General features: G+C 39.2%; 1 long non-coding RNA gene across 1 annotated transcript in view; it reads right to left on the bottom strand.

Annotated features, from left to right (window-relative positions):
• Positions 1 to 23397, bottom strand: part of LOC131280471 (uncharacterized) — an 82298-nt gene extending 58901 nt beyond the window's left edge. The window contains exons 1-2 of the long non-coding RNA XR_011650160.1: positions 23311 to 23397; positions 21562 to 21639 (exon numbers count right to left, since the gene is read on the bottom strand). This is a non-coding gene — a long non-coding RNA (uncharacterized lncRNA). The remainder of the gene's footprint in view (positions 1 to 21561; positions 21640 to 23310) is intronic.
• Between the last annotated feature and the right edge of the window lie 2805 nt (positions 23398 to 26202).

Genomic DNA, 26202 nt, shown 5'->3' with positions numbered 1-26202 from the left:
TCTCTAACTTAACACCTACCACCCTTGTGCAAAGGATTTGGGATCAAGAGCTACAAAGATCCATTCTTTAAAAACAGACTGGGAACCCTAACAAGAGGTTTTCATTCAAGGAAGCCCAAATGGATAGTTTGACGAGCGGACTGGGTGAACCTGGAGTCTTTCTCCACTTTGAGATTAAATTAATACAAAGTTTTAAAAAGGGAGAGTGAAAGGGCTTTCCCTTGTTCTCATTCCTAAAACCTACCACTTCCCACGTTCATATCCCTGGGATGAAAGAGGCTCAGAGCAAGATTAGGTATCTGTGGGAACAGGTGCTCAAGAGCCATCCAGAAAGGTCCCTGGAGACCCTTTTGGAGGTGAGAGAAACCAGGACCACATCAATCTCCTGGGGACCGACAGAGCCAAGTTCTGAGATGACAGAGAAAACCAGAGTGACTCAGGAGGATTTAGCTATTAGAGAATAAAAATACAATTCATGATATCGATAAGCTGAAAAAGATGTGGAGAAAGAACTCAATTTCAATTACTATTGCTATGGACTGTTCAGTTCTGGGTGAGCCATTATTCTTCAATAAATATGGGTAAAAATGGCTAATTTCCAGGTAGTTCTCTGCAAGAGCATGCAACCTAATCATACCATACTTTTATCCTGAATTTAGAAAAGACATAGGGATGCTTCTTATTCAAATAAAGGTTGAATCAAAAAAATATTCAGAGGGTATTATTAGACTTTTATTAAAGTACTAAGCACATGTTTAGCACTTTGTATTATGAAGTGAATGGTTCCCACAAATGTGTATTTCCTCTATTTTTTTCATCTCCACTCAAGAATTAATGTACTCCTCAGAATCTTACAATTATAATAAAATATATATTTTAGAATTTTCTCCATAGACAGGGTCCAAGATGGGCTTACTCTACACCAAATTCTAAGGATAGTTAGACATAGCAAGAATTCTTATGGCTTTTGCCCATGTATTGGAATATAGAATAAAGAAAGGAAATTCCTTACACTCTAGGATTCTTAAAATGAAGACTATTGCTCCAAGGGGCTTTTCCTAGTATGTGAAATTTTTAAATGAAAAAAGTTCTCGTGTATTCCACATTGACACCACAATAGACATAAAAAATAATTCTGAACTGTCAGAGCATTTCAGCTTTTCACTGAATTTAAACCTAGTCTTGTTGCCAAGAAACTTCATGTCCTAGCAGAAGGAAAGAGGACAAGAGTCCATCGTTAACTCCATGGATAATCTCTGGATAATCTTAGACGAGGTTCAAAGCATTCAGTTGGACTAGGGCTGGCTGGAATCTAGAAATATGCAGCCAATATTTTGTTTAAAGGTAATTTTTAAAATAATTATTTCGATAAATAATGATCCCCTTCTTGTATTTCAGAAAAATTCCAGGTCATGCAGCAAGTGTTTGCTAGCTACAGAATGAAGTTCTCATCACTGCTTCATGTGTCCCATGTCTTCCAAAGACAATGAAGACATTAAAACTACAATGGCACTTATAAATTATCCAGAGAAAGTAGCCAAAAACTGCTCTTTGTCCTCCGTTAGCTAAATAATTAAAAATAAAAACTCACTTTCACCTGAAGTAGTGGGATAATTAAAGCCTAAAATAGGTTAACTTCAATTGTCTAGATGATCTACTTGAGTGTTTATTTAGTCGGAAATTAGAAGCTTGAAAATGAATCAACTTTCAAGCAAACACTAGACTATTTTGAGAACTCACAGAAGAGTTTGACTCTATAATGACCTTTCAGTGGACTATTTGTAAATATTTTTAATAAATAATGGTCTTATTTACTTTAGATATCACCTTCAAAGCTTAAAATATTAATAAATTCAAAAGTACCTTCTTAAACTGCCTATTGATAATCTAGTTCCTTGACAGATTTCACACACAGACACTGTGCTAAGATCCTTCTTCCTACTTTGGGTTCATTCTCAGGAAAGTCCTCGCAAAAATCTGCAATGTATGGTACAATGAGCCTTAGTTTTGTCTGAACCTTAGCATCACCTGGGGAGCTAATGCCCAGGCCACACCAAACACCAATTAAATCAAAATTTCTATGATTGTGACTCAGGAATCATTTTTGGTCACACTCCCCAGCTGGCACCAATGGACAGCCAAGGGTGAGAGCCACTGGTCTAGGAGCTGGATCAGTTTTAAGCAAAAGGCCTGGAAACATACCCAATTTTTCTCCTAGCCCTCACTCTCAGCTTCTCCCCAGTGGTTGGTTTATCCCATTGTGTGCTCAATTGAATTCAATCACATGGGTATAAAAGAATCAGAAGAGTTTTCTTGGGTTCCCTATCACTCAATTTTTCTCATCCCCTTATTTAATCAGTAAATATTTTTTAACAATCTGCTGCATAAGCCTAGGCCTTAACATTTTTAATAAAACACAGGCTTTCCCTGAGGAATTGGACAGTGGAATAGGGAAGGCGGTTGGGAGCAAAATTAATGACAGTCTGGTGATAGTGCTGAGGGTACACCAGAGAGTAGCACAAAGGAGTCTTCCTTGTGGGTATTAGGGACAGCTTTATAGAAAACTTGCATTGCAGTGGTGACAAAGGTGGCAGAGGGGGCAGGGGAGGGGCATCCCAGGCAGAGAGTATCTTTGTAAAGGCAGAGAAGCATGAGCAAGGCAGTCCAGGGAACCTTAACTAGTATGTTTTAACTGGAGGGCAGTAGAGTACGTGTGTGTGTATGTGTACGTGTGTGTATGTGTGGGTTGGGGGTAGAGGGAACTTGTGGGATATTGAATTGGACAGGTAGGCAGGAGAAAGAATATTCATGTAGTTGATGAACTGGGTCTGGAATGAGTTTAAGAGGTCAATGTGCAAATGAGTTGCATATTCACAAGTTCCTATAACCTTAAAGAAACAGGATTATTGTGGAACAGCTATATCTGCTGCCCCAATGAGAGCTGTGGTTTTTTGTTGTTTGTTTTTAGGAGGTGCCAGGGATTAAGCTGGGACACTGACATGACAGCCAACAGCACTCATGCTGGAACGATGCTTATCAGAGATGTCTTTTCTCCAAAAGGCACCACACAGCCTTCTTGCAGTTAAGAACACTACGCGACACTTCAGCACTATGCTCAGGGGGCCATTTAAATGACAAAATCACAGAAAAAGTACAAAAATGTGAGAACGATGGCCCTAAGACTGTGAAAAGGACACATTCACAGCATGAGACCTGAAACCAGGCTGAGGATGAACCAGGCAGAGGGCCACCTGGCCCAGCCTCAGCTGAGAACAGGCATGTCAGGCATCCCAAACTTTTCACTGTTATGCACATGTCTGTGAAAGACTTAGTTTCCTGAAACCTGCTGGGAGCAAATTACCAGAAGTGTGTTGGTTTTCACAACGGGAATTTATTTGGTTAAAAGCTTACAGTTCTGATAGTGTAAATGTGTCCAAATGAAGGCATCATCATCAGAGATGCTTTTCTCACCAAGCAGCAGTTGTGGGCGATCAGGCACAGGTGGCATCTGCTTGTCTCTTCTCTCTCCTCTGGGCCTCATTGCTTCAGTTTCAGGCTGCTCCATCTGTGGCTTTTCTCTCTCCCAGGTGTGTTGATTTCTGGAGGCTTCTTTTGTCTCTGGAGCTTTTTTTTTTCCCTGTGTCTGTGGCTTTTATTTCATTTATAAAAGACTCGAGTAAGAAGATTAAGACCCACCCTGGGTTATGCCCTACTGAAAGAATCTAACCCAAAGGTTCCATCTACAATGGGTTTACATGTGCAGGAATAGATTAGCTCTAAGGACATGATCTTCCGGGATCCACCCAGCTTCAAGTTGTCATAATGAAATGTCACATGAAAGTATTGTATTGATTCTGGGATTACAAAGAAAGCCAAGTGAGTAGGCCAATTGGCAAAATCAGAATCTAAAAGGAAAAAATGGAGGAACTACAAATGCGTATCGCTAAGAAGCCAATCTAAAACGGGTACATAATTTATGATTCCAACTGTCTGACATTCTGGGAAAGGCAAGTGTATAAAAACAGCAAAACAAATCAGTGGTTTTTGTAGGTTCAGAAAGGATCAGGGGATGACTATGTAGGGCTCAGGACAGATTCAGGGCAGTAAAAATATGTATGATAACATGTTGGCGGATGCATGACGTCACTCATTTATCAAAACCCATAGAACTGTACACACAAAGAGTGAGACTTAATGTAAACTAGGGACTTCAGTTACTAAAAAAATGTGTTAATATTGGTTCATCAGTTGTAACAAAAGCACCACCCTAATGCAAGGTATTAATAACAGGGGAAACTGCATATGTGCAGGGGCAGGGGGGGATTCTAAACATCTTGTGCAATTTCTAAAACCGCTCCAAAAATAAATAGAGTTTATTATTAAAAAATGAAATGACTGTCTTTCTGGCTTATACTGAAATTAGAACACAAAGGGAAATATTCATTTTCCCCAGCAGTTTTCAGACCAGCCCCTGTCCACATTAGCTCTGATTCCACAGTTTGAGGAAGAATGGATAGGGGACAAAAATCTAAAAGGATCCATCAATGTGGTTATAAGAATAGAAAATTGGACATTATGTTGAGTGAAGCAAGCCAGACACAAAAGGATGAATACTATATGGTTGTATTACTATGAATCAAATATATTGTGTAACATATTATATGATTTTTAAAAAAACTTATAGATACCCAATACATTTAATTGAGAAATGTATGTTTTTATTCAACTGAAGAAGAAGAAGAAGAAGGGAAAAAAAAGAATAGGAAATTGGACCCTAAAAGCAAAAGGTTTAAAAAAATGAGATCGTTTGGTCAGTGGAAAACTGACCAGCTCTGAGTGTGGACCTATGAGCAGGCACTGAACAGAGGTAGACGGGCTTTGAGCTGAGCCTCCATTGGGACTGAAATGATCAGGTAGGAATGGAAAAGAGTAAAGCAAATTGGGTGGAAAGATATATTTTTGAGTGGAAATTGTAGAGATTTCAGTTAACAATGTAACCAACAGAATTTTAAGAATATCAGAAATAGCCTTTTCTGAAGGGTTGAGACACCCCCCAGACTGAAGGCAGCAGCTGGCGCAGGTGTTATGTCATTGGCCAGTGCATGAAGCCAGGAAAAAAGGTTTTGATGCACTCTTATCCAGCATGGCTCTTTCAGCAGTTTGATATTATTGATGAATTCCAAAAAGAAATATTGAATTATGTTTGTAAACTGGTCTTTTCCTCTGGGCACATGAGATTATACTGGATTCATAGGCTTACTGATTAAGTATTTAGGAAAACCTGTTGTGCTCTTTGGTGGGTGGAGACTCACAGATAAAAGGCACGGCAAATGCACAGAGTTGAAAAGTTTTTGATGTTGGAGTTTGATGCTGAAGCCTTAAACTGGAGCCCCAGGAAGTAAGCTCACAGAGGAAAGAGAAGCAAGCCCTGGGAAGGGAGGAACCCAGGAAGCCTGAACTCTCGCAGCCATCAGCAGCCATCTTGCTCCAACACATGAAAATAGACTTTGGTGAGGGAAGTAACTTATGCTTTATGGCCTGGTATCTATAAGCTCCTACCCCAAATAAATACTCTTTATAAAAACCAACCAATTTCTGGTATTTTGCATCAGTACCCCTTTCACTGACTATTACAGTTCTCCTTATTTGTTTCCCTGAAATTATTATGCTAAATAAATGATAACTTGCATATGTGTAGTGTCCTAACAACAGAGAGATCTGAAGTAAATTCTCGAGGAAACAAGCAGCATTTAGCAAAGGTGTATTTAACAGGAAGTGAACACACAGAAAAACTATTACCAGATTGAAAAGGTATTCCCCTCACCTCTCTTAAATCCTAAGTGCTCCTTAGGATAAGAATTGCAATTGCAATTCTCTAAAACGATGTATTATTTCCCTACTTGGAAAAAAATTAACAGGACATGAAAATAGATTCTTAATTAAAGAACTCCAGCTTCTTAGTTTTGTATCAAGTCTTCCTCTATAGCTGTAAAACTATTAGTATGACTAATATAACGAGCTAAATTTTACATGTACTTGTAGGCTCTGCCCAGGGCCGCCTGGGATGGGGATGGGTCCTGAGGAAAGCTGCAGCATAATGAAAACCTTGGCCAGGCTCTGCCCTCCCAGGAACCTCTCCATTCTTGGAATTTCTCGTGTTAGAGAGTCTTTCATTATTCAGGACGGGCCCTGGCCCACACTAGAAAGTTCCTATGGTAATGAGATGACAGGGTGGGACCAGCCACCTGTTGACTTAGGGTGAGGGCGGGGCAACCCCAGAAAGATGAACCAGGTGATGAGGGATTGGGGCTTTGAGCGCCTTCACGTCAGCCTGACCAGCCCCCACCTCTGGGATGGGGGGCAGCTACAGACTGCGTCAACCACCCAGGTCTGGTTTCTGTCCATCAGGTCTAACACAGGCACTTGAAGCCCAGCTCTAGCCAGTTGGTCAGAAGGCAGGTGGCCCGGGCCCCGAGCTGGGGCAGGGGGCCTGAGGGCCAGGCTTGGGAGGATGCCCCTGAGTGACACCGGGCAATTAGGGACAGAGCTGACTGCATTGTTACTGCAGTATTTGCCGTTGCTGACTGAATTTTTGTACTCTCGTGAATGCTTCTGGTTGATGCTCTCAGGTTATAGTAAATTCAAGAATATAGAGCACTGGATCTAGAGTCCAGGTCTAATGTTCAAGTTGTGGTTGCTGAACACAAACAGCATGACTTTGGGTAAATCATGACCTGTCTAAGCTTCATTTACTTCATCGGCAAAACAAGGGTAACACTGACTATAATCAAAAACTGACTGCAGGCCAGCCTGGGGGAATGCAAGGAGAAGAGGGAAGATGTCAGGTTGTTTGAGCGTTGATGTAAATAGGTACTTTTTTTTTTTTTTTTTTTTTTTTGAGGTACCAGGACCTCGTATATAGGAAGCAGGTTCTCTCACTTTGTTTTGAAAATCACAACTTCCTATAATAACAGAATCAGAGAAGAGGGATAAGACTCTGCAAGGACTTGGTGGACGTTTATAGAGATGTGACTGGAGAAGGAGGAAGTTTCCCGGCCAAACACACACCCCAGTGGATGGGAACCAGTTTCCATGTCTGAGCCCAGCACCCTCCTGAGCCCCTGCCCATCCATCTGGCCCACAGTCCTGTGGGGCCCAGGGGGCACCCTCTTCCTGATTCCACCCTAGAAACAGCACCAAACAAATTACGTCCAGGTGGTCCCAAGTTGTCCAGTTTTTGAGTGCAACTGTTCAATACCCAAGTCAAGAGACCCAAGCCCCATTCCTAGTGCTGTGGAAATTCTGGTGCCCACTTTAACGTAGCTTAGGATTTCTGAGGCAGCATGCCACACCTCTCTTCTAGAAGCTTCTCTTTCCTCTCTCGTCTGATTCTCCCTGGGTGTGGACAAGGTCTCTTCTCTTGCTGCCCTTAACGAACCAATAACACAAAGCTGTTTGCATGGCAGACTTTCACCCCAAGTCCGGGGATAATAGCAATAATCAGGGCAGAGCTGGAACCATCCCGGTCTAGCCTGTCAGGCGTTATTCTTCTCCCCCCATAGAAATTTCTCACTGATTATCAAAACTTGGCTTCCTGTCTGCAGGCAGGTTGCTGGACTCCTTCTTCTCAAATCTTCTTAGATTTTTCTCAACTCTCCCTTTTCTCTCCTCATCTCTCCTTCCTCTCTTTCAGAACCACCACCAGAGAAGACTCAAATTCCTGTCAATTAGAGAATTTTGACTTTCTATTTCATGTTGCCCCATCTAGACTGACACCAGAGCCAGCTACCTACTTTCAGTCAGTGGAACCATTAAGGTATTTTTCCTTAGGCCAAAAAAAAACACAAGAGTCTACTTAAGGGAAATGCTCATCCTGCAACAAACAGCTCAAACAGGAGTGAGTTTAAAAAAGTGCATCATCTTCTTCCCATTTCATTCGGTTGGGATAATGGTAGCCTATTGGCAGGATGGGTAGAAGGGGCTGCACTATGGACAAATCCGGCACCTCTGCCGAGGGAAACCGTCGCTGGCTGGAAGGAGGACTAGAGAGCTTTTAGATAAATGTGTTCTTTCACTTTGGTTTTTCACAGCAAAGAGAATGTTCTCCAAGGTTGCCCATCACCTACATATACTCCAACACTTGAGGTAATACTGAGTATACAACCTGAGTCCAACTCAGAACGGAATGCTCTTCATCCCAGCAATGGAAGAGACCACCAGGTGTCCCTCAGACAGCAGTTTTTCCTTTGCTGCACAGCTCCTGAAGGAGCCACATAAGCCTATGCAGACTCCAAGTTCACTGGCCACTGGGCTCAGAGCTCCCTGCCCACAATCCAAAGTGGAGAGAGCAAAAGTGGCTAATCAGGAAAGTTCTGGAGAACTTATTCCATTTCCTACCCTGGCAGGAGTCCTGATATGGGAAAGCCAAAGGTTCCACTCGAGTGTAGGTGTGGCCCGTAAAGTTCCCTTTGTGAAATATAGCTAAGGATTCCAGACACTTGTTGAGAAAATCTGATCATTCTCTCAGTCCCGGAAATCTGCCCACTTCTTTTCACTTCCACCTTCACCTTCCTGGTCCAATGTGTGATGAGCTTTCTCCTGGAGCTGAAATTATCCTCTTAACTAATCTGCTCACCTCCAGACTGGCCTCTCTCCAATCTGTTTCCCAAACTGTAGAGAGTGTGATCTTTCCAAATCTTAACTAAGATAATATTATACTCCCCTCATAACAAATGCCATTGCTGAAACTTCTTGGTGACTTTGTAGACCTCTTAAGATAACGACGATAACCTTAGCGAGGCATACAAGTTCATGTCTTAGCGAGGCATACAAGTTCATGTGCGGTCAGTCTTTATCTACCTCTTGAGCTTGCCATTGTCCCTCCCTACTTTCCCTCAAGAATGCCTACGCTTCCTTCTGATCTTAGCTCACGTGTCACTTTCTCAGGGAAGCTTTCCCTATCCTCCATGAAATGTTTCTAACATCAGAGTTACAGATTTTATATGTGCTTAGGTTTATTTGATAAATACCTGATCCTTCCACTACATTGTATCCTTTGTGAAGATGGGGACTTCTTCTGCATTTTTTACCAATATATTCCTTTGTTAAATGAATGGTTGAGTGAATGAATTAGCTCTTTGTTCCTGAGAAATCAAGAAACTTCCTGGTGATTGGATCACTTTTCAGATAACAATGATTTGTAAAGCTCTTTCTCTTGAATGAGGAGTGCCATAGAAGTACAAAGATTTGCTATGTTCAGGTTTATTACTATAATCATCATTATCATCATATCTGGTTATTATCAATATCATTGCTCTCATAAAGCAACATTTTATTACTATTATTGTATTCATTAATTTGATTTGATGCTTCCATTATTTATAAACTATTGCTTGTGAAAGCCAAATATCATAGAAAACAGAATATTCTAAAAATGGGAAGTGGATGTGGTTCAAGCAGTTGGGCATCCACCTACCACATGGCAAGTTCCAGGTTCAGTCTCCAGTCTCCAGTGCATCCTAAAGAAAACAAGCAAGACAGGGAGCTGACGCGGCAGGGTGGTGTGGCCAGCTGACACAACAAGATGAAGCAATGATGTGACACAACAAGAAGACACAAAGAGGAAACACAATGAGAGACACAACAAGCAGGAAGCAGAGATGGCTCAAGCGATTGGGCATCCTTCCTCCCACATGGGAGGTTCCTGGTTAGGTTCCAAGTGCTTCCTAAAAAAAGAAGATCAGCAGACACAGAGAGCAGCCAGCGAGCACAATCAACTGGCACAAAGGGAGGAAGGGAGTAAAGAAATAAAATAAATCTTTAAAAAAAGACTCCAGGAGGAATCTAAGTGTCTAGAGGGTAATTTAGACCTAAGGGTTGCCTATGAGAGTACTTTGCTAGTATTTCCAAGAAGTACAAGCTATTTGAAAAATTAAGGCCTTGAGAAGGATCAAAGCAATATTTACAGCCACCTACGGGGTAAGATTTCTAATGATAAACCCACCACACTAGACTTGCACAGGACTTCTGAGGTCATTTAGACACATCCTCGTTTCATACATAACAAAGCTAAGCCTGGACTTTGAAAGGTTATACAGGGGAGCAGGTGTAGCTCAGTGGTTCAGTGCCTGCTTCACATGTACGAGATCCCAGGTTCATTCCCAGGTACCTCCTAAAAAATTAAAATAAAGTAAAAATAAATTAATTAAAATAAAATAAAAATAAAGCCTTGGATTTTTAAAATTTAGTTCCCCTAAAAGTGCCATATATCAAATCCTGCCCAAACTTATTGAAACTGAGATCCAAACTATTTATATTCCACTCTCCTCAAGCAAGCTGGGATGTGAATATCTTCCCAGCTTGTAAGGCTGGAATTCCATCTATATAGCCATTCATCTTTCCAGCCTATATATGTAAACTAGCTCTGCTATGCAATTCTATGCACGGGGAAAAAGATACCCCAAGATCATTTATCTAAGTCTATTTCTCAAATGCCTTCTACCTTAAAGAAGAATGCTCTGCCACTATGAGAAGGGTAAATTCCAGTTTGACCCCAAGGTCGGCTGTACAGCCTTCAAAGCCAGTTCCCGCATCTCCTGTTTCAACCACATCCAGATATGAAACTCAGTACTTGTTTGCATGTACCCAAACAAGAGCATCCTTACTTTAACAAGCACCACAGTCTTTATAGAAGATACGTAGGAAAAGCAGAAGGCAGCCTTAATTTTCACTAAACTCTGCACACAAAAATCCTATCAAAAAGTGTCTTTTCCCTCTAAGTCCCTCCTCAGCCAAGCCACACCAGAGGATTTGATTCTTTTCTTTTCCTTACAATGTGTGCAAGCTCATTTCTCCTCTCCTCCTTTCCAAACATTTTCTTTCCTCAAGAATATTTTATTCCTTCTCATTCTTTTGTCAAAGCAATGTACCAGTGTGCTACTATTATCTTTAAACTTTCTCATCCAGTTCATCTAGGAACTCCACAAAACAAAGGGCCTTCTAGCTAACAGGACCCAGTTTCTTAGTAGACCGTTGAGGAACCATGCTTTTGCTATGTGCATATGTCTCTCATTCCAAACCCACGCCTAACTTGCCCCTAGAGGCATGATGGGTATTGAAATTTTCCCCATCCTATGAGACCAATAAAAATAAACATTCATGATCTGAGCTGATTTTTCACAAGACATGCTGCTGTCACAAAGGAAGTTTCCACACAATTCTTGTTTTTAACTAAAATTTTAAAAATTAAAAAATACCTCAGAAGGAGAAGACAACAAAAAATTCTCTAATTTTTTTCCAGTCCTTCAACTTCCTAGGCATTAGTGAAAGGCTCAGGGGAAAGGGGAAAAAAAATCAATTCTCATAATTGAAATACCGAAAAAAAAAAAAAAAAAAGGCGTCTACTTAAGAAACTGGGCTGAGCCTCGGTCTTTTAGAAATGATACAAGTGTGACCCACACGTAGATGTACTTCTAGCTCCATTAACATGCTCTTTCCCTTACTAAAAAAGATAAAGAAATGATAGCCAGTGATCTCTTATCCCTCTTTGGGTATAAGATGACTCTCGCTAGCAACAAAATCATCAGGCCATCCAGAGAGTTCACAGCAGAACTCCCAGGAGTAAAAATATCTTACAAGCCAGTGTTGTGGGTCCAAAAACCCCTCTCAGAAGTACTGTTGGGGCTGGGGTAGGGGATAAACTAGATAATATCTTCTGGGTCATCTAAAGAAATGAAATAGCATAGGCATTGCCCTTGCTTTAAAAAGTGCAAAATGCCAGAAAGTGAGAGGCTCTCTGCCTCAGTGATAGCTTGCTTCTGAACGACATGGGAAAGATTAGAGAAACTGTTCTTGCTGTTTCTTTCCTCTCTGAGGAATTTTGAAACTAAACATTTTCATTAAAAACAAAGATACCTTGGGAACTCCTTTCCCAAGATGTAAGCATCAGCATCAGTATCACTGTTTCAAAGGTAGAGCCTAGCTAAGTCTTGCGAGGTTGGGAAAACTGAAAGAAAAAAAAGGTCACATGAATAAAATTCACAGGTCCTATTTTATGGCACTTTTTTAAAAAGTTTTCAAATATAATGTCCGATTATAATTGAAAAGGAACAAATATTACCATACCATGAATGTAGGCATAAGACCTGCTTATATTTTACCTTCTTGTAGAAAATAATTTTATATTGGAATACTTACATATGGGTCCCAAAATTTTTTTTATATTTTACATAAATGAGATTTCAAAATGTAAATTCTTTTTATATGCTTCTGTTGATAATATTTCTACTATGGTACTTTATATATAAGTCAATCTTTTTCTCTTGTTGTTCTACTTAGAAAAGTATCTTTGAAACACAGTTTTACTTATTTCCTCAAAGTGTATAAGAAAAAAAAGTGTACTTTTTAAAATTACAAAATTTCAAAGTCCAAATATATAAAGTAAATATATTTCATTTATTTACTTTTTAACTCTCAAAAATAATATTTTGAATTTTTAAAAAAATTGTTTCTGTAGTCTGATAGTATGACATTATTTCACAGTACCCAAAAACATGAATGGGACAAATTTGGTAATCAAATGGAATAACTAATTCGAAATTAATCATAAGGTTTTAATTCTATTCTCTATAGGAGCACAGAGAGTCATTCCTATTTAGTTAGTTAAGTCAATGTATTTGTAAAACAGTGAAGAATGCAGTTTTATTTCTTAGTTTGGTAAACATCTGGGAATTCATTCCCACATTGAGTTTACTTTATACAGCAGAATAGAGTTAATCACGTTGAACCACAAAATGTGGGACCAATTTTTTCCATCCTTCGGCTAGCTGTGCCTGGTCTTATACATTGCATGTCTGTCCGTAGGGATGTCAATCCTGTGCCTTCTACTGCCTCCTAGAACTGCAGTGTGAGTGAACTGACTACAGTAGCTGGCAGGCGCCCATGGTGGCTGGGCAGAAGGGGCAGAGATGCCAGGTCCACTCAGCTCCGCGGTCAGTGCTCCCGCCCCACGAGCCTGTGACCCACCGAATGACCTGTTGTCAGGATTTCCTCGGAAGAACAATCATCACATGGCTCAAAACAGAACTATTTAAAGTATATACAGTTTTAAACCAGGGAAGGAGTGGAAATCCAGCCCACCACAAACATCTAACACACCGGGCTCTTTTCAGATGAACTTTTATGTAAATTCTCAGATCGATAACCAAACTCCGAGTGAATTAACCTGTGATGCCACCCGGCCCTTTGCATTGATCGGTCTTATTCGTACCCAGTGAAATGAGCCTCTGGGTCCAGAGGGCACGCCCTTTCATACCCTGTTAAGTCCAAGCCTCTTGTTCTCAAATGCCTCCCTATTAGTGTCATAACCTTGTGAAGAAGAGTTGTTTTGAAAGGACAACTGAAATAATCGTTTCAAACAGCCTCATTTCTCTGAACAGGCAGTGGAGTCAGAATGTGCCCCTTGAATTTAGATGCAGGATCACTTGATACTGCGACTGGAAGTTCAAGTGCCACCAATACAGATGAGAACACGACATCCTAGATACCATTCATAAAACATGAATAAGCATGTTTTGCTTCTTTGTGTCTTTATATCACGTTTAGCCCTAAAGAGGTAGATGAAAACAATTTTTTTTTCTTCAGAAATTAAGACGAGAAATGGAGGAAAGTTAAGAGGAATAGGAAAAAGGCTCAGAAGTTAAGGGATCCTGTTTATCTACCCTACCCTAAAAAGAGCAATTAATGACAAGTATGTTTAGAGAAGGAAGACTTACAGTGTCCTTATTAACGCATCATACATGTCCTCCTGTTCAGTTTATGTCATGTAATGATTTGCAAGCCAACGTTAGAAACATGGCCTGTTTCACATACCAATAATATTTATTTCCTCTAGCAAACCAGAAAGGACATAACATGTCAAGCGAAGATAGTTTAAGTTTTTCTTGCTTTCCTTCCTACCACTGTTTGTTTGGTTAGGCTATAGCAAACCTTGGGAGGTTAGGCTATAGCAAACCTCGGGAGGGAAAATGTGTGCGATGCTACAATAGCCTCGTACCTTCACTTACCATCATTATCAGATCCATCAGCAATTAATCATTGTCTACCGTCATATACAAATAGCAGCCGCCTAAGGCTACAGACTCTACATTACTACATTGCCACACGGGAGTGTGTGCGATATGTGCGTGTGTATTCAGAAATGCCTAACTCACCCAAATTTCAATATGAAGCAAGAATCAAGAGCCCAAACACATCCTGCCAGTCCATAAGCGTCCAGGACCATTGTCTAATTGTTCTTTGCTGCATTTCTAGAGCCTAGGATAGAGTATGGCATGTGGTAGGGAATTGTTAAATATTCATTGAATAAATGAATGTCACACTGCCTGTGCCCCAGAGGTCACATCATCACGCTTTGTGCCCACATCTGGAGACCGCTCACCTTATGTAAGACTCCAACAAGCTTAGTTATCTGGTTTCCCAGGCCACCAGAGATAAAAAGCAGCAAATTACAGGGGCATGGGAAGACTGTTAGACACATGCATACTCAACTTAATGATAAATGAAAGCTGACAGCCTATTACTGGGGAAAGAGACAGAAAAACTATAAAATGCAGTTACGAGTCTTCAAGAAAAAAAAGCAAAGAAATGTGTTGATTAAACATTTGAGTATTACAACGTTGTAAGAAATTACTATGTAATAGCCACTATGAGGTAGTCAATATTCAAATAGATATGTATTCTATGTGGTTTATAGAAAAAATCCAAGATCATCTGGTTCTAGATACCATCCAGATATGCATATAATTTTACCATATACATATATGTCCAAACACAATATATGCTCACTTTAATGTGTTTCTGAACATCATATAAATAGAATCATATTTATATAATGAGACTGGTTTTCATCATTCAAAATTACTTTTGAGATTCATCTATTTTGGTGTGTCTGGCTTAGGTTTTTTCATTTTCCCTACTTGGGAATAGAGTACAATTTATCCATTTTAATACGGAAAGACATTCAGACTATTTCCAGCTATTTGCTGTTACAACCAATACTCCCACACACAGTCTGGTTCAAGAAACTCTCCAAGGTTTACATCTAGGAGCAGAATAACCTAGATGGTAGGGTGTGCACAGTTTTTCTAGTTATTGTGGGATTCTGCTGTGTCCCCCACCCGGAAAACAATCCAAGTCTTAATCCCTGGTCTGATGAATGTGACGCTATTTGGAAACAGGGTCCCCGAAGATGTGATTAGTTCAGATGGGGCCAAACTGGATTAGGGTGAGCCTTGACCCGATAGAACCAGTGTCCTTATAAGAAGAGGAAATTTGGACACAGAGACAGACACATGAGAGAAGGCCAGGCGAAGACGGAGGCAGAGATTGAAGTGGTGCATCCACTAGGCAACACCAAGACCCTAGGGCAAACAAGAAAAACTAGAAGCAGCAAGGAAGGATTTCCCCCCAACAGGTTTCAGAGGGAGGCATGCCTAGGCCAGCACCTTAGTTTCAGGCTTCCAGCCTCCAGAACGATGGCAGAATAAATTTTTGTTGTTTTAAGCCACTCACTTTGTGGTCCTTTGTTACATCAGCTAGGACACTAGGACCCTAGGTAATGCCAAGCTGATTTTCTAAATGGTTGTACCATTAGCATTCATACCAGCAGTTGAGAGTTTCCTTAAATACCCCCTCTTGTAAACATTTTGTATGCATCCAGCTTTTAATTTTATCAATCTTATGAATTTGGCACAGTGTCTCATTGTGTTTTTACGTTTTTTTTTTTTAACCCAGATTACTAATGAGATTGGGCATCATATCATAGACACATTATCCATTTTCTCTCCTTTTTCTGATATGCCCCTTAATGTATTTTGCATACATTTATACTACATATATTAACTCTTTTTCGTTGATTCCTAGAAATTATTTATCTATACTGCATATTAATCCCTGTCCATTTTAGGCATATTTAAGTTGTGGTCTTTCTTTTCACATTTAAAGGTAGTGTTTATAAACAGAAGTTTTTCTAAAGTGTGATTTATCATATGTATGCTTTTATGGTATGCAATGATTGTGTCATCTAAGAAATTACTTATACAATGCCATTAAGACAGTATTTTATTTTCCATTAATTTTAGGGTTTTGCCATTTACATTTAAGGCATTTGTCCTTCTAGAAAAAATTTTTATATATGGTATGAGAGATGTTTCGTATGTTTTTTAAAAACAAATTTTTATTTTAGAAAGGTTTTAAATTTAGAGAGAAACTGCAAAGATTGCAGAGTGTTTCCAAATCTCATGCCTAGTTTCCCCTATTGCAAATGGGTTACATTAGTGTGGTCATTTTGTCACAATGAATGAACCAGTATTGAGAAATTATTATTAACTAAAGTCCATATTTTGTTCAGAAATCTTTAATTTCTACCTAATGTCCTCTTTTCCTTTCTGCTGCACTAAGTCAGCAATCGGTTGCCTTGAAGGGAAGGCAACACAGAACTTTACGAAATAAAGGACAGAGAGAGGGATACAAGAGGGGAGATAAAGACAGGACTAGCTTCTGGAACCAAGAGCACCTCAACCCTAGCTTCCACATTGTATTTATTTGAAAACTAACAAGCAGCTCTTTGCTATCAGAACTGCAACATCATCTACAATAACAAGAAGTAACTTGCAACATCTACAATAAGGTAACATCTACAATAACAGGATGCAGCTGCAACATCTAAAATAAGGTAACATCTACAATAACAGGAAGCAACTGCAACATCATCTACAATAACAGGAAGCAATTGCAACATCTACAATAAGGTAACATTTACAATAACAGGAAACAATTACAACATCATCTGCAATAACAGGAAGCAACAAATAGGTAAGCCAGTTTCCCACAACACCTTCCAGAATCCCATCCAGGCTTCCACTGACATTTACTTTTCAGATCTCCTGTGGCTTCACTAGACTGTGACAGTTTTTCAGCTTTTTCTTGTTTGTGATAACTTACAGTTTTGTAGACCATCTCTCAGTTTGGCATGGCCTGATGTTTTTTCTGATGAAAAACATAGTCTGGAATTATTGGTTTTGGGAGGAAGACTGTGGACATAAAGTGCCATCTTGATCTCATCCCATCAGTATGAACTAGCAACAGGACCTTGGTCACCTGGCTGAGGTAGTGTTCCTCAGATTTCTCCACTGGAAAGCGGCTCTTTTTCCTCCTTTGCATACCAATCTCTTTGGAAAGAAGTCACTATATGCAGCCCAGGCTTAAGGACTGGGGAGTTATGCCCCACGACCTTGATGGAGAAGTATCTATATAAATTGCCTGGAATTTTTCTGCATGGGACATTTGTCTACTCTCCCCCACTAATGAATTTACTCAATCATTTATTGATATGAGTATGGATTCATGGATATTTATTTTATACTTTGGGTGATAATCCAATAATACATTATTTATGTTGCTGTTCAAATCTTCCCACATGTAGCTATTGGAAGCTCTTTTAGCTAGCTGCTGCATCCCTTTGCTGTTCTGCCATCATTGTAGGATTTTTCCTGTTTTCTTTTTCTAATCTTTTTTTCTTGAGTTATCCCTTACCTTCTGGCACTATAAGATGTTCCAGGCTCATCTTGTATATTTCTTATCCCAGTCCTAGAAGCAGCCAAATCTCCAAGGAGCCCTGATACCTTTGACCGGAGAATGAAATTAAAAGACTAAGATCTGGGCCCTAGTTGTGCTCACTGTTACTGGAGTGTCATTGTTTCTAGGCCCTCTCAGTAGACACAGCAAAAAAATAAATATATATACACTAATTTGTGTACATTCACATAATTATAAATATTTCTATTTTCTATAATTTTCCCTCTACACTGCTTTAGCTGTATCCCACAGTGTTATAAGTTGTATTTTCATTATCACTCAGTCTAAAATATTTTTGTAATTTTGACTTCTTTTTTGATCCATGCATTATTAAGAAATGTATTGCTCAATTTGCAAATATTTGGAGTTTTTCCAGCAATCTTCCTGTTATTGCATTCTAGTTTAATGGTACACTTCCATTGTAGCCTAAGGCCCACAATTTGTATGATTTCTACATGATTTGTTTGTTAGTTTGTTTAGGTATGTTTTATGGTCCATATTTCTCCATGTGAGTCTGAGAAGAATGTCTGTTCTGACATTGTTTCATGGAATATTTTGTAAATGTCATTTAGATCAAGCTAACAGATGGTGTTATTTAGTTGTATGTTTACTGATTTCCTTCCTGCTTAACCTATCAATTACAGGCGGAAGGATGTTGTAACAGTGTGATGTGGTTTATGAATTCCAAAAACAGACATTGGATTATGCTTGTAAACTAGTCTGTACCTGGGTAAGATTAAATTATGATTAGGGCTTTGATTGGGCCACATCAATAGGATGTTGAATCCCCCCCCCCCCCCTTGTTGGGTGGGAATTCACAGATAAAACTACACGGCAGAGTGGAGGAGTTAGTTGGAGTTTTGATGTTGGAGTTTTTGATGCTGGAGTTTTGAGCTGGAACCTTGGGAAATAAGCACACAGAGGAGCTTGGCTGTGAGGAAAGAGAGAAGGCCCCAGGAAGAGAGACAAGCTGTTCACCTGATAGTTTGTAGCTGCAGAGACCAAAGAATGAGCAGCTGAGCCCAGAGAGAGGGCAAGGCCCAGGAACAGAGGAACTCAGGAAGCCTGAAACCATGGAGACGTTTGCAACCATCTTGCTCCAACACCTGACAGTAAACTGGTGAGGAAAGTAACTGTAAACTTCTACTCCAAATAAACACCCTTTATAAAAGCCAACAGATTTCTGGTATTTTGTATCAGCACTGCTTTGGCTGACTAATACAGATGTTAAAGTCTACAAGTATAATAATGGAATTGTCTATTTCTATTTTAAGTTCTATCACTTTTGCTCTTTGTATTTTATGCTCTGTTGTATAGCTGGATTAATAAGCAACATTTTTAATTTTTTTTCATTGTTTTTATTTCATCCCTCTCCCTTTTTTCTGCCTTCCCTTATTTTAGTTGAACATTTTATATGACTCCATTTTATCTCCTCTCTAGGCATATCACTTATACTTCTTTTTCAGTTTTTTAGTGGTTGCCCTAGAGTTTACTGTATACATTTTAAAGAATTCAAATCTACCTTCAAATAACACTTTACATCTTCACACATTTTGCTGGTAGCGTATAGCAAAGTATTCCAGATTTTTCCCTTCTGTCTTTTGTGACATTGCTATCCTTCCTTTCAGTTATCCATATGCTAGAATCACCCAATATGTGGTTATTGCCTTAAAAGTTATCTTTTAGATTAATTACGAGTAAGAAATTTAAAAGATTTTATCTTCGTTTATTTCTTCTCTGGCATTTTACTTCTCTTTATGTAGATCCCAGTTTCTTATCCACAACGTTTTCCTTCTGTCTGAAGAACTTCTGTCAACATTTTTTTGAAGAGTAGGACAGCTGGTGATGAATTCCCTTGGTTTTATTTTGACTGAGAAAGTTTTATTTCTCCTTCATTTTTGAAGGATAATTTCACTGGATATATATTCTAAAAAAAATGTTAATGTTTTAAAGACTTCACTCTTCTCTCTTCTTACTTGCATTGTTATTAAAGAGAAGTCCAATGTAATTTTTATCCTTCTGCCCTATGGGTAAAAAATGTCTTTCCTCTGGCTTCCTTCAAGATTTTCTCTTTGGTCCTTGGTTTTCTGAAGTTGATTATATGCCTACGTGTTGTTTGGGTTTTTTTGCTTTTTGTGTGTTTTTGTTTTGTTTTGTTGGCATTTATCCTATTTGGTGTTCTCTGAGCTTCTTCTGTCTGTGATTTGGTGTTGTTATAAATTTTTTTTAAATTTTCTGCCACTGTGACTTCAGATATTTTTTCTGCCCCATTCTCTTCCTTCTCTTCCTGGTATTACATTTACACTTATGTTACACCTTTTGGTATCATTCCACAGTTCTTAAAGTTTCTGTTCATCTTTTTAAAAAATTCTTTACTCTCCTTGCATTACAGTTTGGAAGGTTCTTCTGCTCTATCTTTAAGTTCAGTTATTCTTTCTTTAAGCCATATTGTGTCATTTTTCATTTTACTCCAGCATTTATCTTTAATTTTTTCTTGAAGTTTCCATCTCTCTGCTCATGTTATCCATATGTCATTACCAGGATGTGGGGGGAGGGGAAAGTTCTATAATCTTCTGAATAAGTCTCACTCTTTCAATGGGCCATGTCTCAGGGCTGCAGCCATCATGAATATTTCTGTCCCTCTTCCAGTAGTTCATCTTTTTCACACAGTCTCCTACTCCATTCCCTGTCTGCAGTGTTCCCAATCCATTTCCTGGAAGAACTCTCCCTTTTGACTTCATTTTCTTTTTTAATTCTTAGCTGATAGGGCAAGAGAAGCAGGGGTTTGAGGGGGAAGGATTTCTTTGCCTCTACCTGGATGAGGTTTCAGAACTGTGCTCTAGCAAGGTCCTCTGACCTGGAGAGGAGGCCTTTTGCATGGGGAAGGCCCTGGACTACTCCTCCCCTACTCCTGCCAGAGCCTCAAGTGGGTCTTTCTCAGATTCTCACAGCTCCTGAAGGGAAAGCCCATAAAAGTGCATCCTCCAAGACTGGAAACCAGAGTTTTTCATTCTTAAACTAGTCTACACTTAGCCTCCATCAATTCATCAAATTTACCATGCGACTGCCCCTACAAGTTTATTGCTCCAGGAGTTTGGCTCCACCTTAGCAGATTTCATTTGACGTGTCTCTCTGGTCATGTCTAACACTTCAGATTTCTGGGTGGTTGCCCTACGTGGATTTGCTGATTATCCAGCTTTTCCTTTTTGTAAAGATGAGAATAACAATTTCTGAGCACTTTACAAGTCAGAGCTGAAATGGAAAGTCCTCCATAGATGTTTTTAAGCCAGTTTTCTCCTGTCATTGGCAATATATGAGACTGTTTGTTTCATGACCTTCTCATCAGCATTTCATTTTGCAATTATTTACAAATTCAGTTGGTGAAAATTTGTGCTACTTTGCATAAATGTGAACGTGTTTTTCTCTGTATTTGCATTAAATGTTCTAAATGTAAGCCATCATTGACTAGAAGTGAGACTGATAGTGATGGTGTGACAGGCCAAGGGATGGCTCTTAAACAGTGATTGGAAATATTGTCTTTAAGTATCATATATTTACTGATATCTGTTTACCAAATGTACTTGCCCCAGAATATTTATACACATCAGAAATATAGCAGAAAAAGTGAATGTTGGGATGAATGACAGGTAATGCAAACCACATTACCCAAATATATTTTTTGATCACAAAGAATAGACATATAAGTGTGTAAGCAATAAATTCTCTATCCCTCTTTGCTATGCACCATTGTTTGGATCCTTTTGTCAGAGTCAAGAGGCCTGACTAGCCAATAGTAAAAGGTCTGGGTTCACTGTGGACCATGCGCAAAATAGATAACCCACAGATGAATTTAAAATACTAGTGAATAAGAAGGAAAGTAGAAGGCGCATCTTAAAAATGCACATATTTTATATATTAAAAATATACCTTCAGGCCAGGGGTTAATTCCAGCTCTGGTGGTATGAAGAAGTCAGAGAATCTTCTGTTCATAAAGCAGGTCTAAAGCTGGACAAAATTGTTAACAACAATCAGATCAGGGGTCTGCAAAGTGACCAAAGGAAAATGATAAATCAAGAAGAATTTATTCTTGGAAAAATGCTAGAGGTTTGGGTAAAAACAATTGAGTCTGTGACCTTCTTGCCTGACAGAATTCCCATCCATCACCTTTGGTAAAATAGCAATTTTACCAAAGCAGAGCTGGCCAGAAAAGCAGCAGATTTGCTATCAGACAGAGAGAATAGTTAGGGATGGGGGCAAAAATGGCTTTGGAAAACATAGTGAAAAATAAATGATAGAAAACCACAGCTCTGCTAGACTGAGGTCATAGTCCTGTTTGGGATGAGCAATGAGCAGGCAAAAGTTATGCAGGGAAACCCCGAAAAGGAGAGCTCAACTTAAGGGCTGTGTAAGTACTCTACACATTCTGCTTCACTGAAAACTAGGGCTTTGCAGAGGAGAAACCTGAGAAAGTCTCGTAGAAAGTAAAAACCGAGTGTGACTTGGGAATCAGCTGAATTTTAAACCTACTCCCCAAACCCATGCAAACTGATTGCCAAAAGAAGAAAACCTCATGTGATGGAGGTGTGTGAATATCACCTCTACCCACACATTCATTGGCTAACTACTCAGTTATGTAGGTAGTGTGTTGACCTCTATTAAGCAAGGCTAAAGAGTGAAAACAAGAATACAAAACTAAGCAGAAAACCAGTAGCTGCCTGTGGGGAGAAAGATTTTGCATTTTAAGTTCAGACAAGATAAGAAAAAGAAAAAAATAGTAAAACAGGTCAGATCTCAGAGTTGCTACAATATACCATCGATTACAATATTTAAAAATGTCCAATTTCAACCAAAAATTGCAAGACAATCCACACAGGACAGAGCACAACAGTCAATAGAGAATAACTCTGAATAGACACAAATATTGATTTTGAAGGCAAAGAATTCAAAACAACTTCTGTAAATATGCCCAATGAATCAAAGTAAAATATGATGACAAAGATTCAATAAATAGTGATTCTCAGTAGATACACAGTATAAAGAATCAAACAGAAACTCAAGAATCAAAAATATAATATATAAACTATAATAAAGGCATATATCTCCTCATCATTTTACTGTTGATATTTCTGTTTTCACACCATCTCAAGGTAAATCAAAGAAGTACCCTCTCAGCTCCTCTAACTGTTAGCCCTTCCCACAGCCCTCCACTTCTGCTTCTAAGTCTCAGGGCCCTGGAAGGTATCACAACAATCCCTATACGCCATGGGCTGATTCGTTCATTTCATCAACTTCAAAGTTGAAACATGTTTCTTTGGAGAAGAAAAAGGGGTTGCCTTACTATACCTGCGTGCCAATTTGACTATTGACTTAGTATTTTTTCATGTATTTCTGATATTTGTAGGGTGATACCATTTTATCCCATATCTGATGAGGTCATTAAGAATTATTATTTGATCTAATTTATAAACAATAGCCATTAGTGAGTTCCAGAGATTGTACTAAAGTCCAGGACTGCGTGGCTACCTACCTCTTACCTTTTACCAATATCCCATACACCTCACTCTGCATCCTCCATCCCATTTTTCCTCAAGGTTCTAGTTTAACCACCCATACCACAAGGGAGATGAAAGAAGACATCTTTTATCCCAGAAACCTACAGATATATACCCTCAGTACCTGCAAACAACAGGAAATACCCTCAGCACATGCTCTTTCTCTCTCTTTCTCTCTCTTTAGTGCTTGAATACAAGAATCAAACGGAGTTGTTTTCCTCCAGAGGTTAATTTTTAACCTGAGTGGATGAGCTAATGGTTCAAGGTAATTTTTATACACCACAGACTTCATACACCATCCTCAGTGAGAATTAAGAAAAACTACAATATTTGAACTATTTAATTATTTAAAGATTTGTACTGTTTGCAAAGCAATTTCTCAATGTAATTTTATTAAATTTTTATAATAACAGTCTTGTGAAGCAGGTGTCATTAGCTTAGTTTTACAAATGGTAGAAATAGTAAATTTAACATATCATCCAAAGACACATGGAAAAAAATGGTAGATTTGTTCCCCAAATTCATTTTTCTTAAAATTAGACCATTAGACTGAACCAATGTTTCTCCTGAGAAACTGAGTGATAGTAAGGATTCCCTTCTCTACTGGAAGTACAGAGAGTTGAAGTGTCCTCCTACTACTCTTCAACTCCAAGTTTTGACAGCAGAAAAGGAGGCTGGTTTGCAGTCCCCTATGGACAGAAAGGTGATCATCAGAGACCCAGAGGATCTGGTCACACTTGGCAGATTGTGTTGACCCAATGATGGGTCTGTGGACTTCTCTTTCATAATGTAGAAATCTAGCCCTGGTATATACCTAAGAGACCTTCTGGGAATGTTTTGTACCTCTAGATCGTGAAGAATGTACTATACGTTCTTATTGAAAACAAATAGAAGTCAACTCTTCCAAGTGAGAAGAATAATTAGCAAATTTAGCAACCATAAACTGCTATGAGCTAATTATTTACTTGTTTGTACTTATATGCTTGTCTTCTTTAGACTTGTTGCCCATAAAATATGTATTTCATGTCTATACTATTTTATCTCTTCTTCAGTTTAATAGCCAGGATATGCTTTGTAAGGACTTGAAAACCCCATTATTTGATTTCTTCTTTTCAAGAGGAATGGCCATGATAGAATGCAATCACAGTTATGCTTTCTCCTTGGATTAGAAAACTCAGGGTCAGGAAATATTCACTTGTTCCAATGCTTATAGTTCTCATAAGCAGCATGGATTAGTAAAGTCTTCAAATGACTATTATAATTAAGGGATGACATATTAGCTAAGCTAGCAAATGATTATCCTGTAAAGTTAAAATCAAAGCAGGGGAAGCAGATTTGGCTCAACTGATGGAGTGTCCGCCTACCATATAAGAGGTCCAGGGTTCAAACCCAGGGCCTCCTGACCCATGTGGTGAGCTAGCCCATAAGCAGTGCTGATGCACTCAAGGAATGCCATGCCACATAGGGGTGTCCCTCACATAGGGGAGCCCCACACATAAGGAGTGCGTCCAGCAAGGAGAGCCGTCCCACACACAAAAAAGTGCAGCCTGCCCAGGAGTGGCACCAAACACACAGAGAGCTGATGCGGCAAGATGACACAACAGAAAGAGACACAGATTCCAGGTGCCGCTGACAGGAATGCAAGAAGAACACACAGCGAATGGACACAGAGAGCAGACAATGGCGGGGGGGTGGGGAGGGGAGAGAAATAAATAAAATAAATCTTTGAAAAGGAAATCAAGGCAGGACAAAGCCAGGCTTCCTTGTTATGGACTTTACTTTAATTACCTGTTTTATTTATTATTATTAACAGCTATATTATTTAAATGATTGATATGGGCCAGACATTCCACTATGCATTTTACATGCCTTACCTAATATGAATTAATCTTTCCTATAAAGTAGAGATGTTTATTCCCACTAAAAATGTTACCTAAGATTTAGTGGAAGTTTGTCCAAAGTCACACTATCACTAAAAAGAAGTCAGGCTTGGAATTCAACAATTTCAGATTCATAAGTACTTACTTTCAGTCAATATAATATAATATAATCAATCAAACACCAGATTTTCAAAACCACCCTCTCCTGTGTGTTCATGGACCCCGTGTACACTCATACCCACACACGTCTAAATTGCTTATGGATGTCAGATGTTTTGCATGCAAATCTCTTTTTTTCCTTTGACTTTTTCCCCTAAACATGCAAAGCTATTTTCGAATTGTAATAGCCCTGCTCTCTGCGAGTCAGGACACAAGGGATGGCGAGACTCCGAGGGAGGTCCCTCGCTCCGTGGCGACCGTACTGTGCATGTTATGAACGTCTAAGGCGATGCACGGCCTGCCCTGCCAACGCTCGTCTACTTCAACGACAGGCTGTTTTTTTTCCAGCACTAGTGGTTTGAATATATCCGCTACCAAAAATGGGGAATTTTTTTTAGTTCGAATACACACAACAAAAATCATGATGGAACCACAAAGTAGAATTCAAGTAGCATTAAAACTGAGTTAAACCCATAAAAGCACAAAAATAAAATGAGGCATTTAGCCAAACAATTCAATGAAAAACAGAATCTTTAGATGTTTTCAGCTGCATACAAGACATGTAAACTCATGGATTATTTCCTTTTTCAAGTGCAAGGATTATTTCTTTTTCAAGTGCTAAAATGGAAGTCTGGGACCTCAGAAACTGAGGTATAATTTCTACATATATGTACAGACAAAATATATTTGCATTACAGCTGAGAAACCAAATTTTAGCACCAGGGGAATTCAAATTTATAAGGGGGCAAACATCAGAATATCCAGAAGTCAATTTGTTTGACAAAGTATTCAAAAGACCGTGGCCATTCGTGGAAGCATATTCGGGCTTTTAAAGTTCTTTCCTGGACTCTCAGTTCACCAGGCTGTGGCTTCATAAAGCATTTGCCTCTTTCCACTTGGAGCTTTTGCTGAGATCAGAACAGCGGGGAGGTGAAAGGTAGAGCATGTGCTGTACACTTTTACCTTTTCTTTTCTTT

This window comes from Dasypus novemcinctus, chromosome 11, assembly GCF_030445035.2.
Source record: "Dasypus novemcinctus isolate mDasNov1 chromosome 11, mDasNov1.1.hap2, whole genome shotgun sequence".
Taxonomy (NCBI): Eukaryota; Metazoa; Chordata; class Mammalia; order Cingulata; family Dasypodidae; genus Dasypus; species Dasypus novemcinctus.
This window is presented reverse-complemented; position numbering and strand designations above follow the sequence as displayed.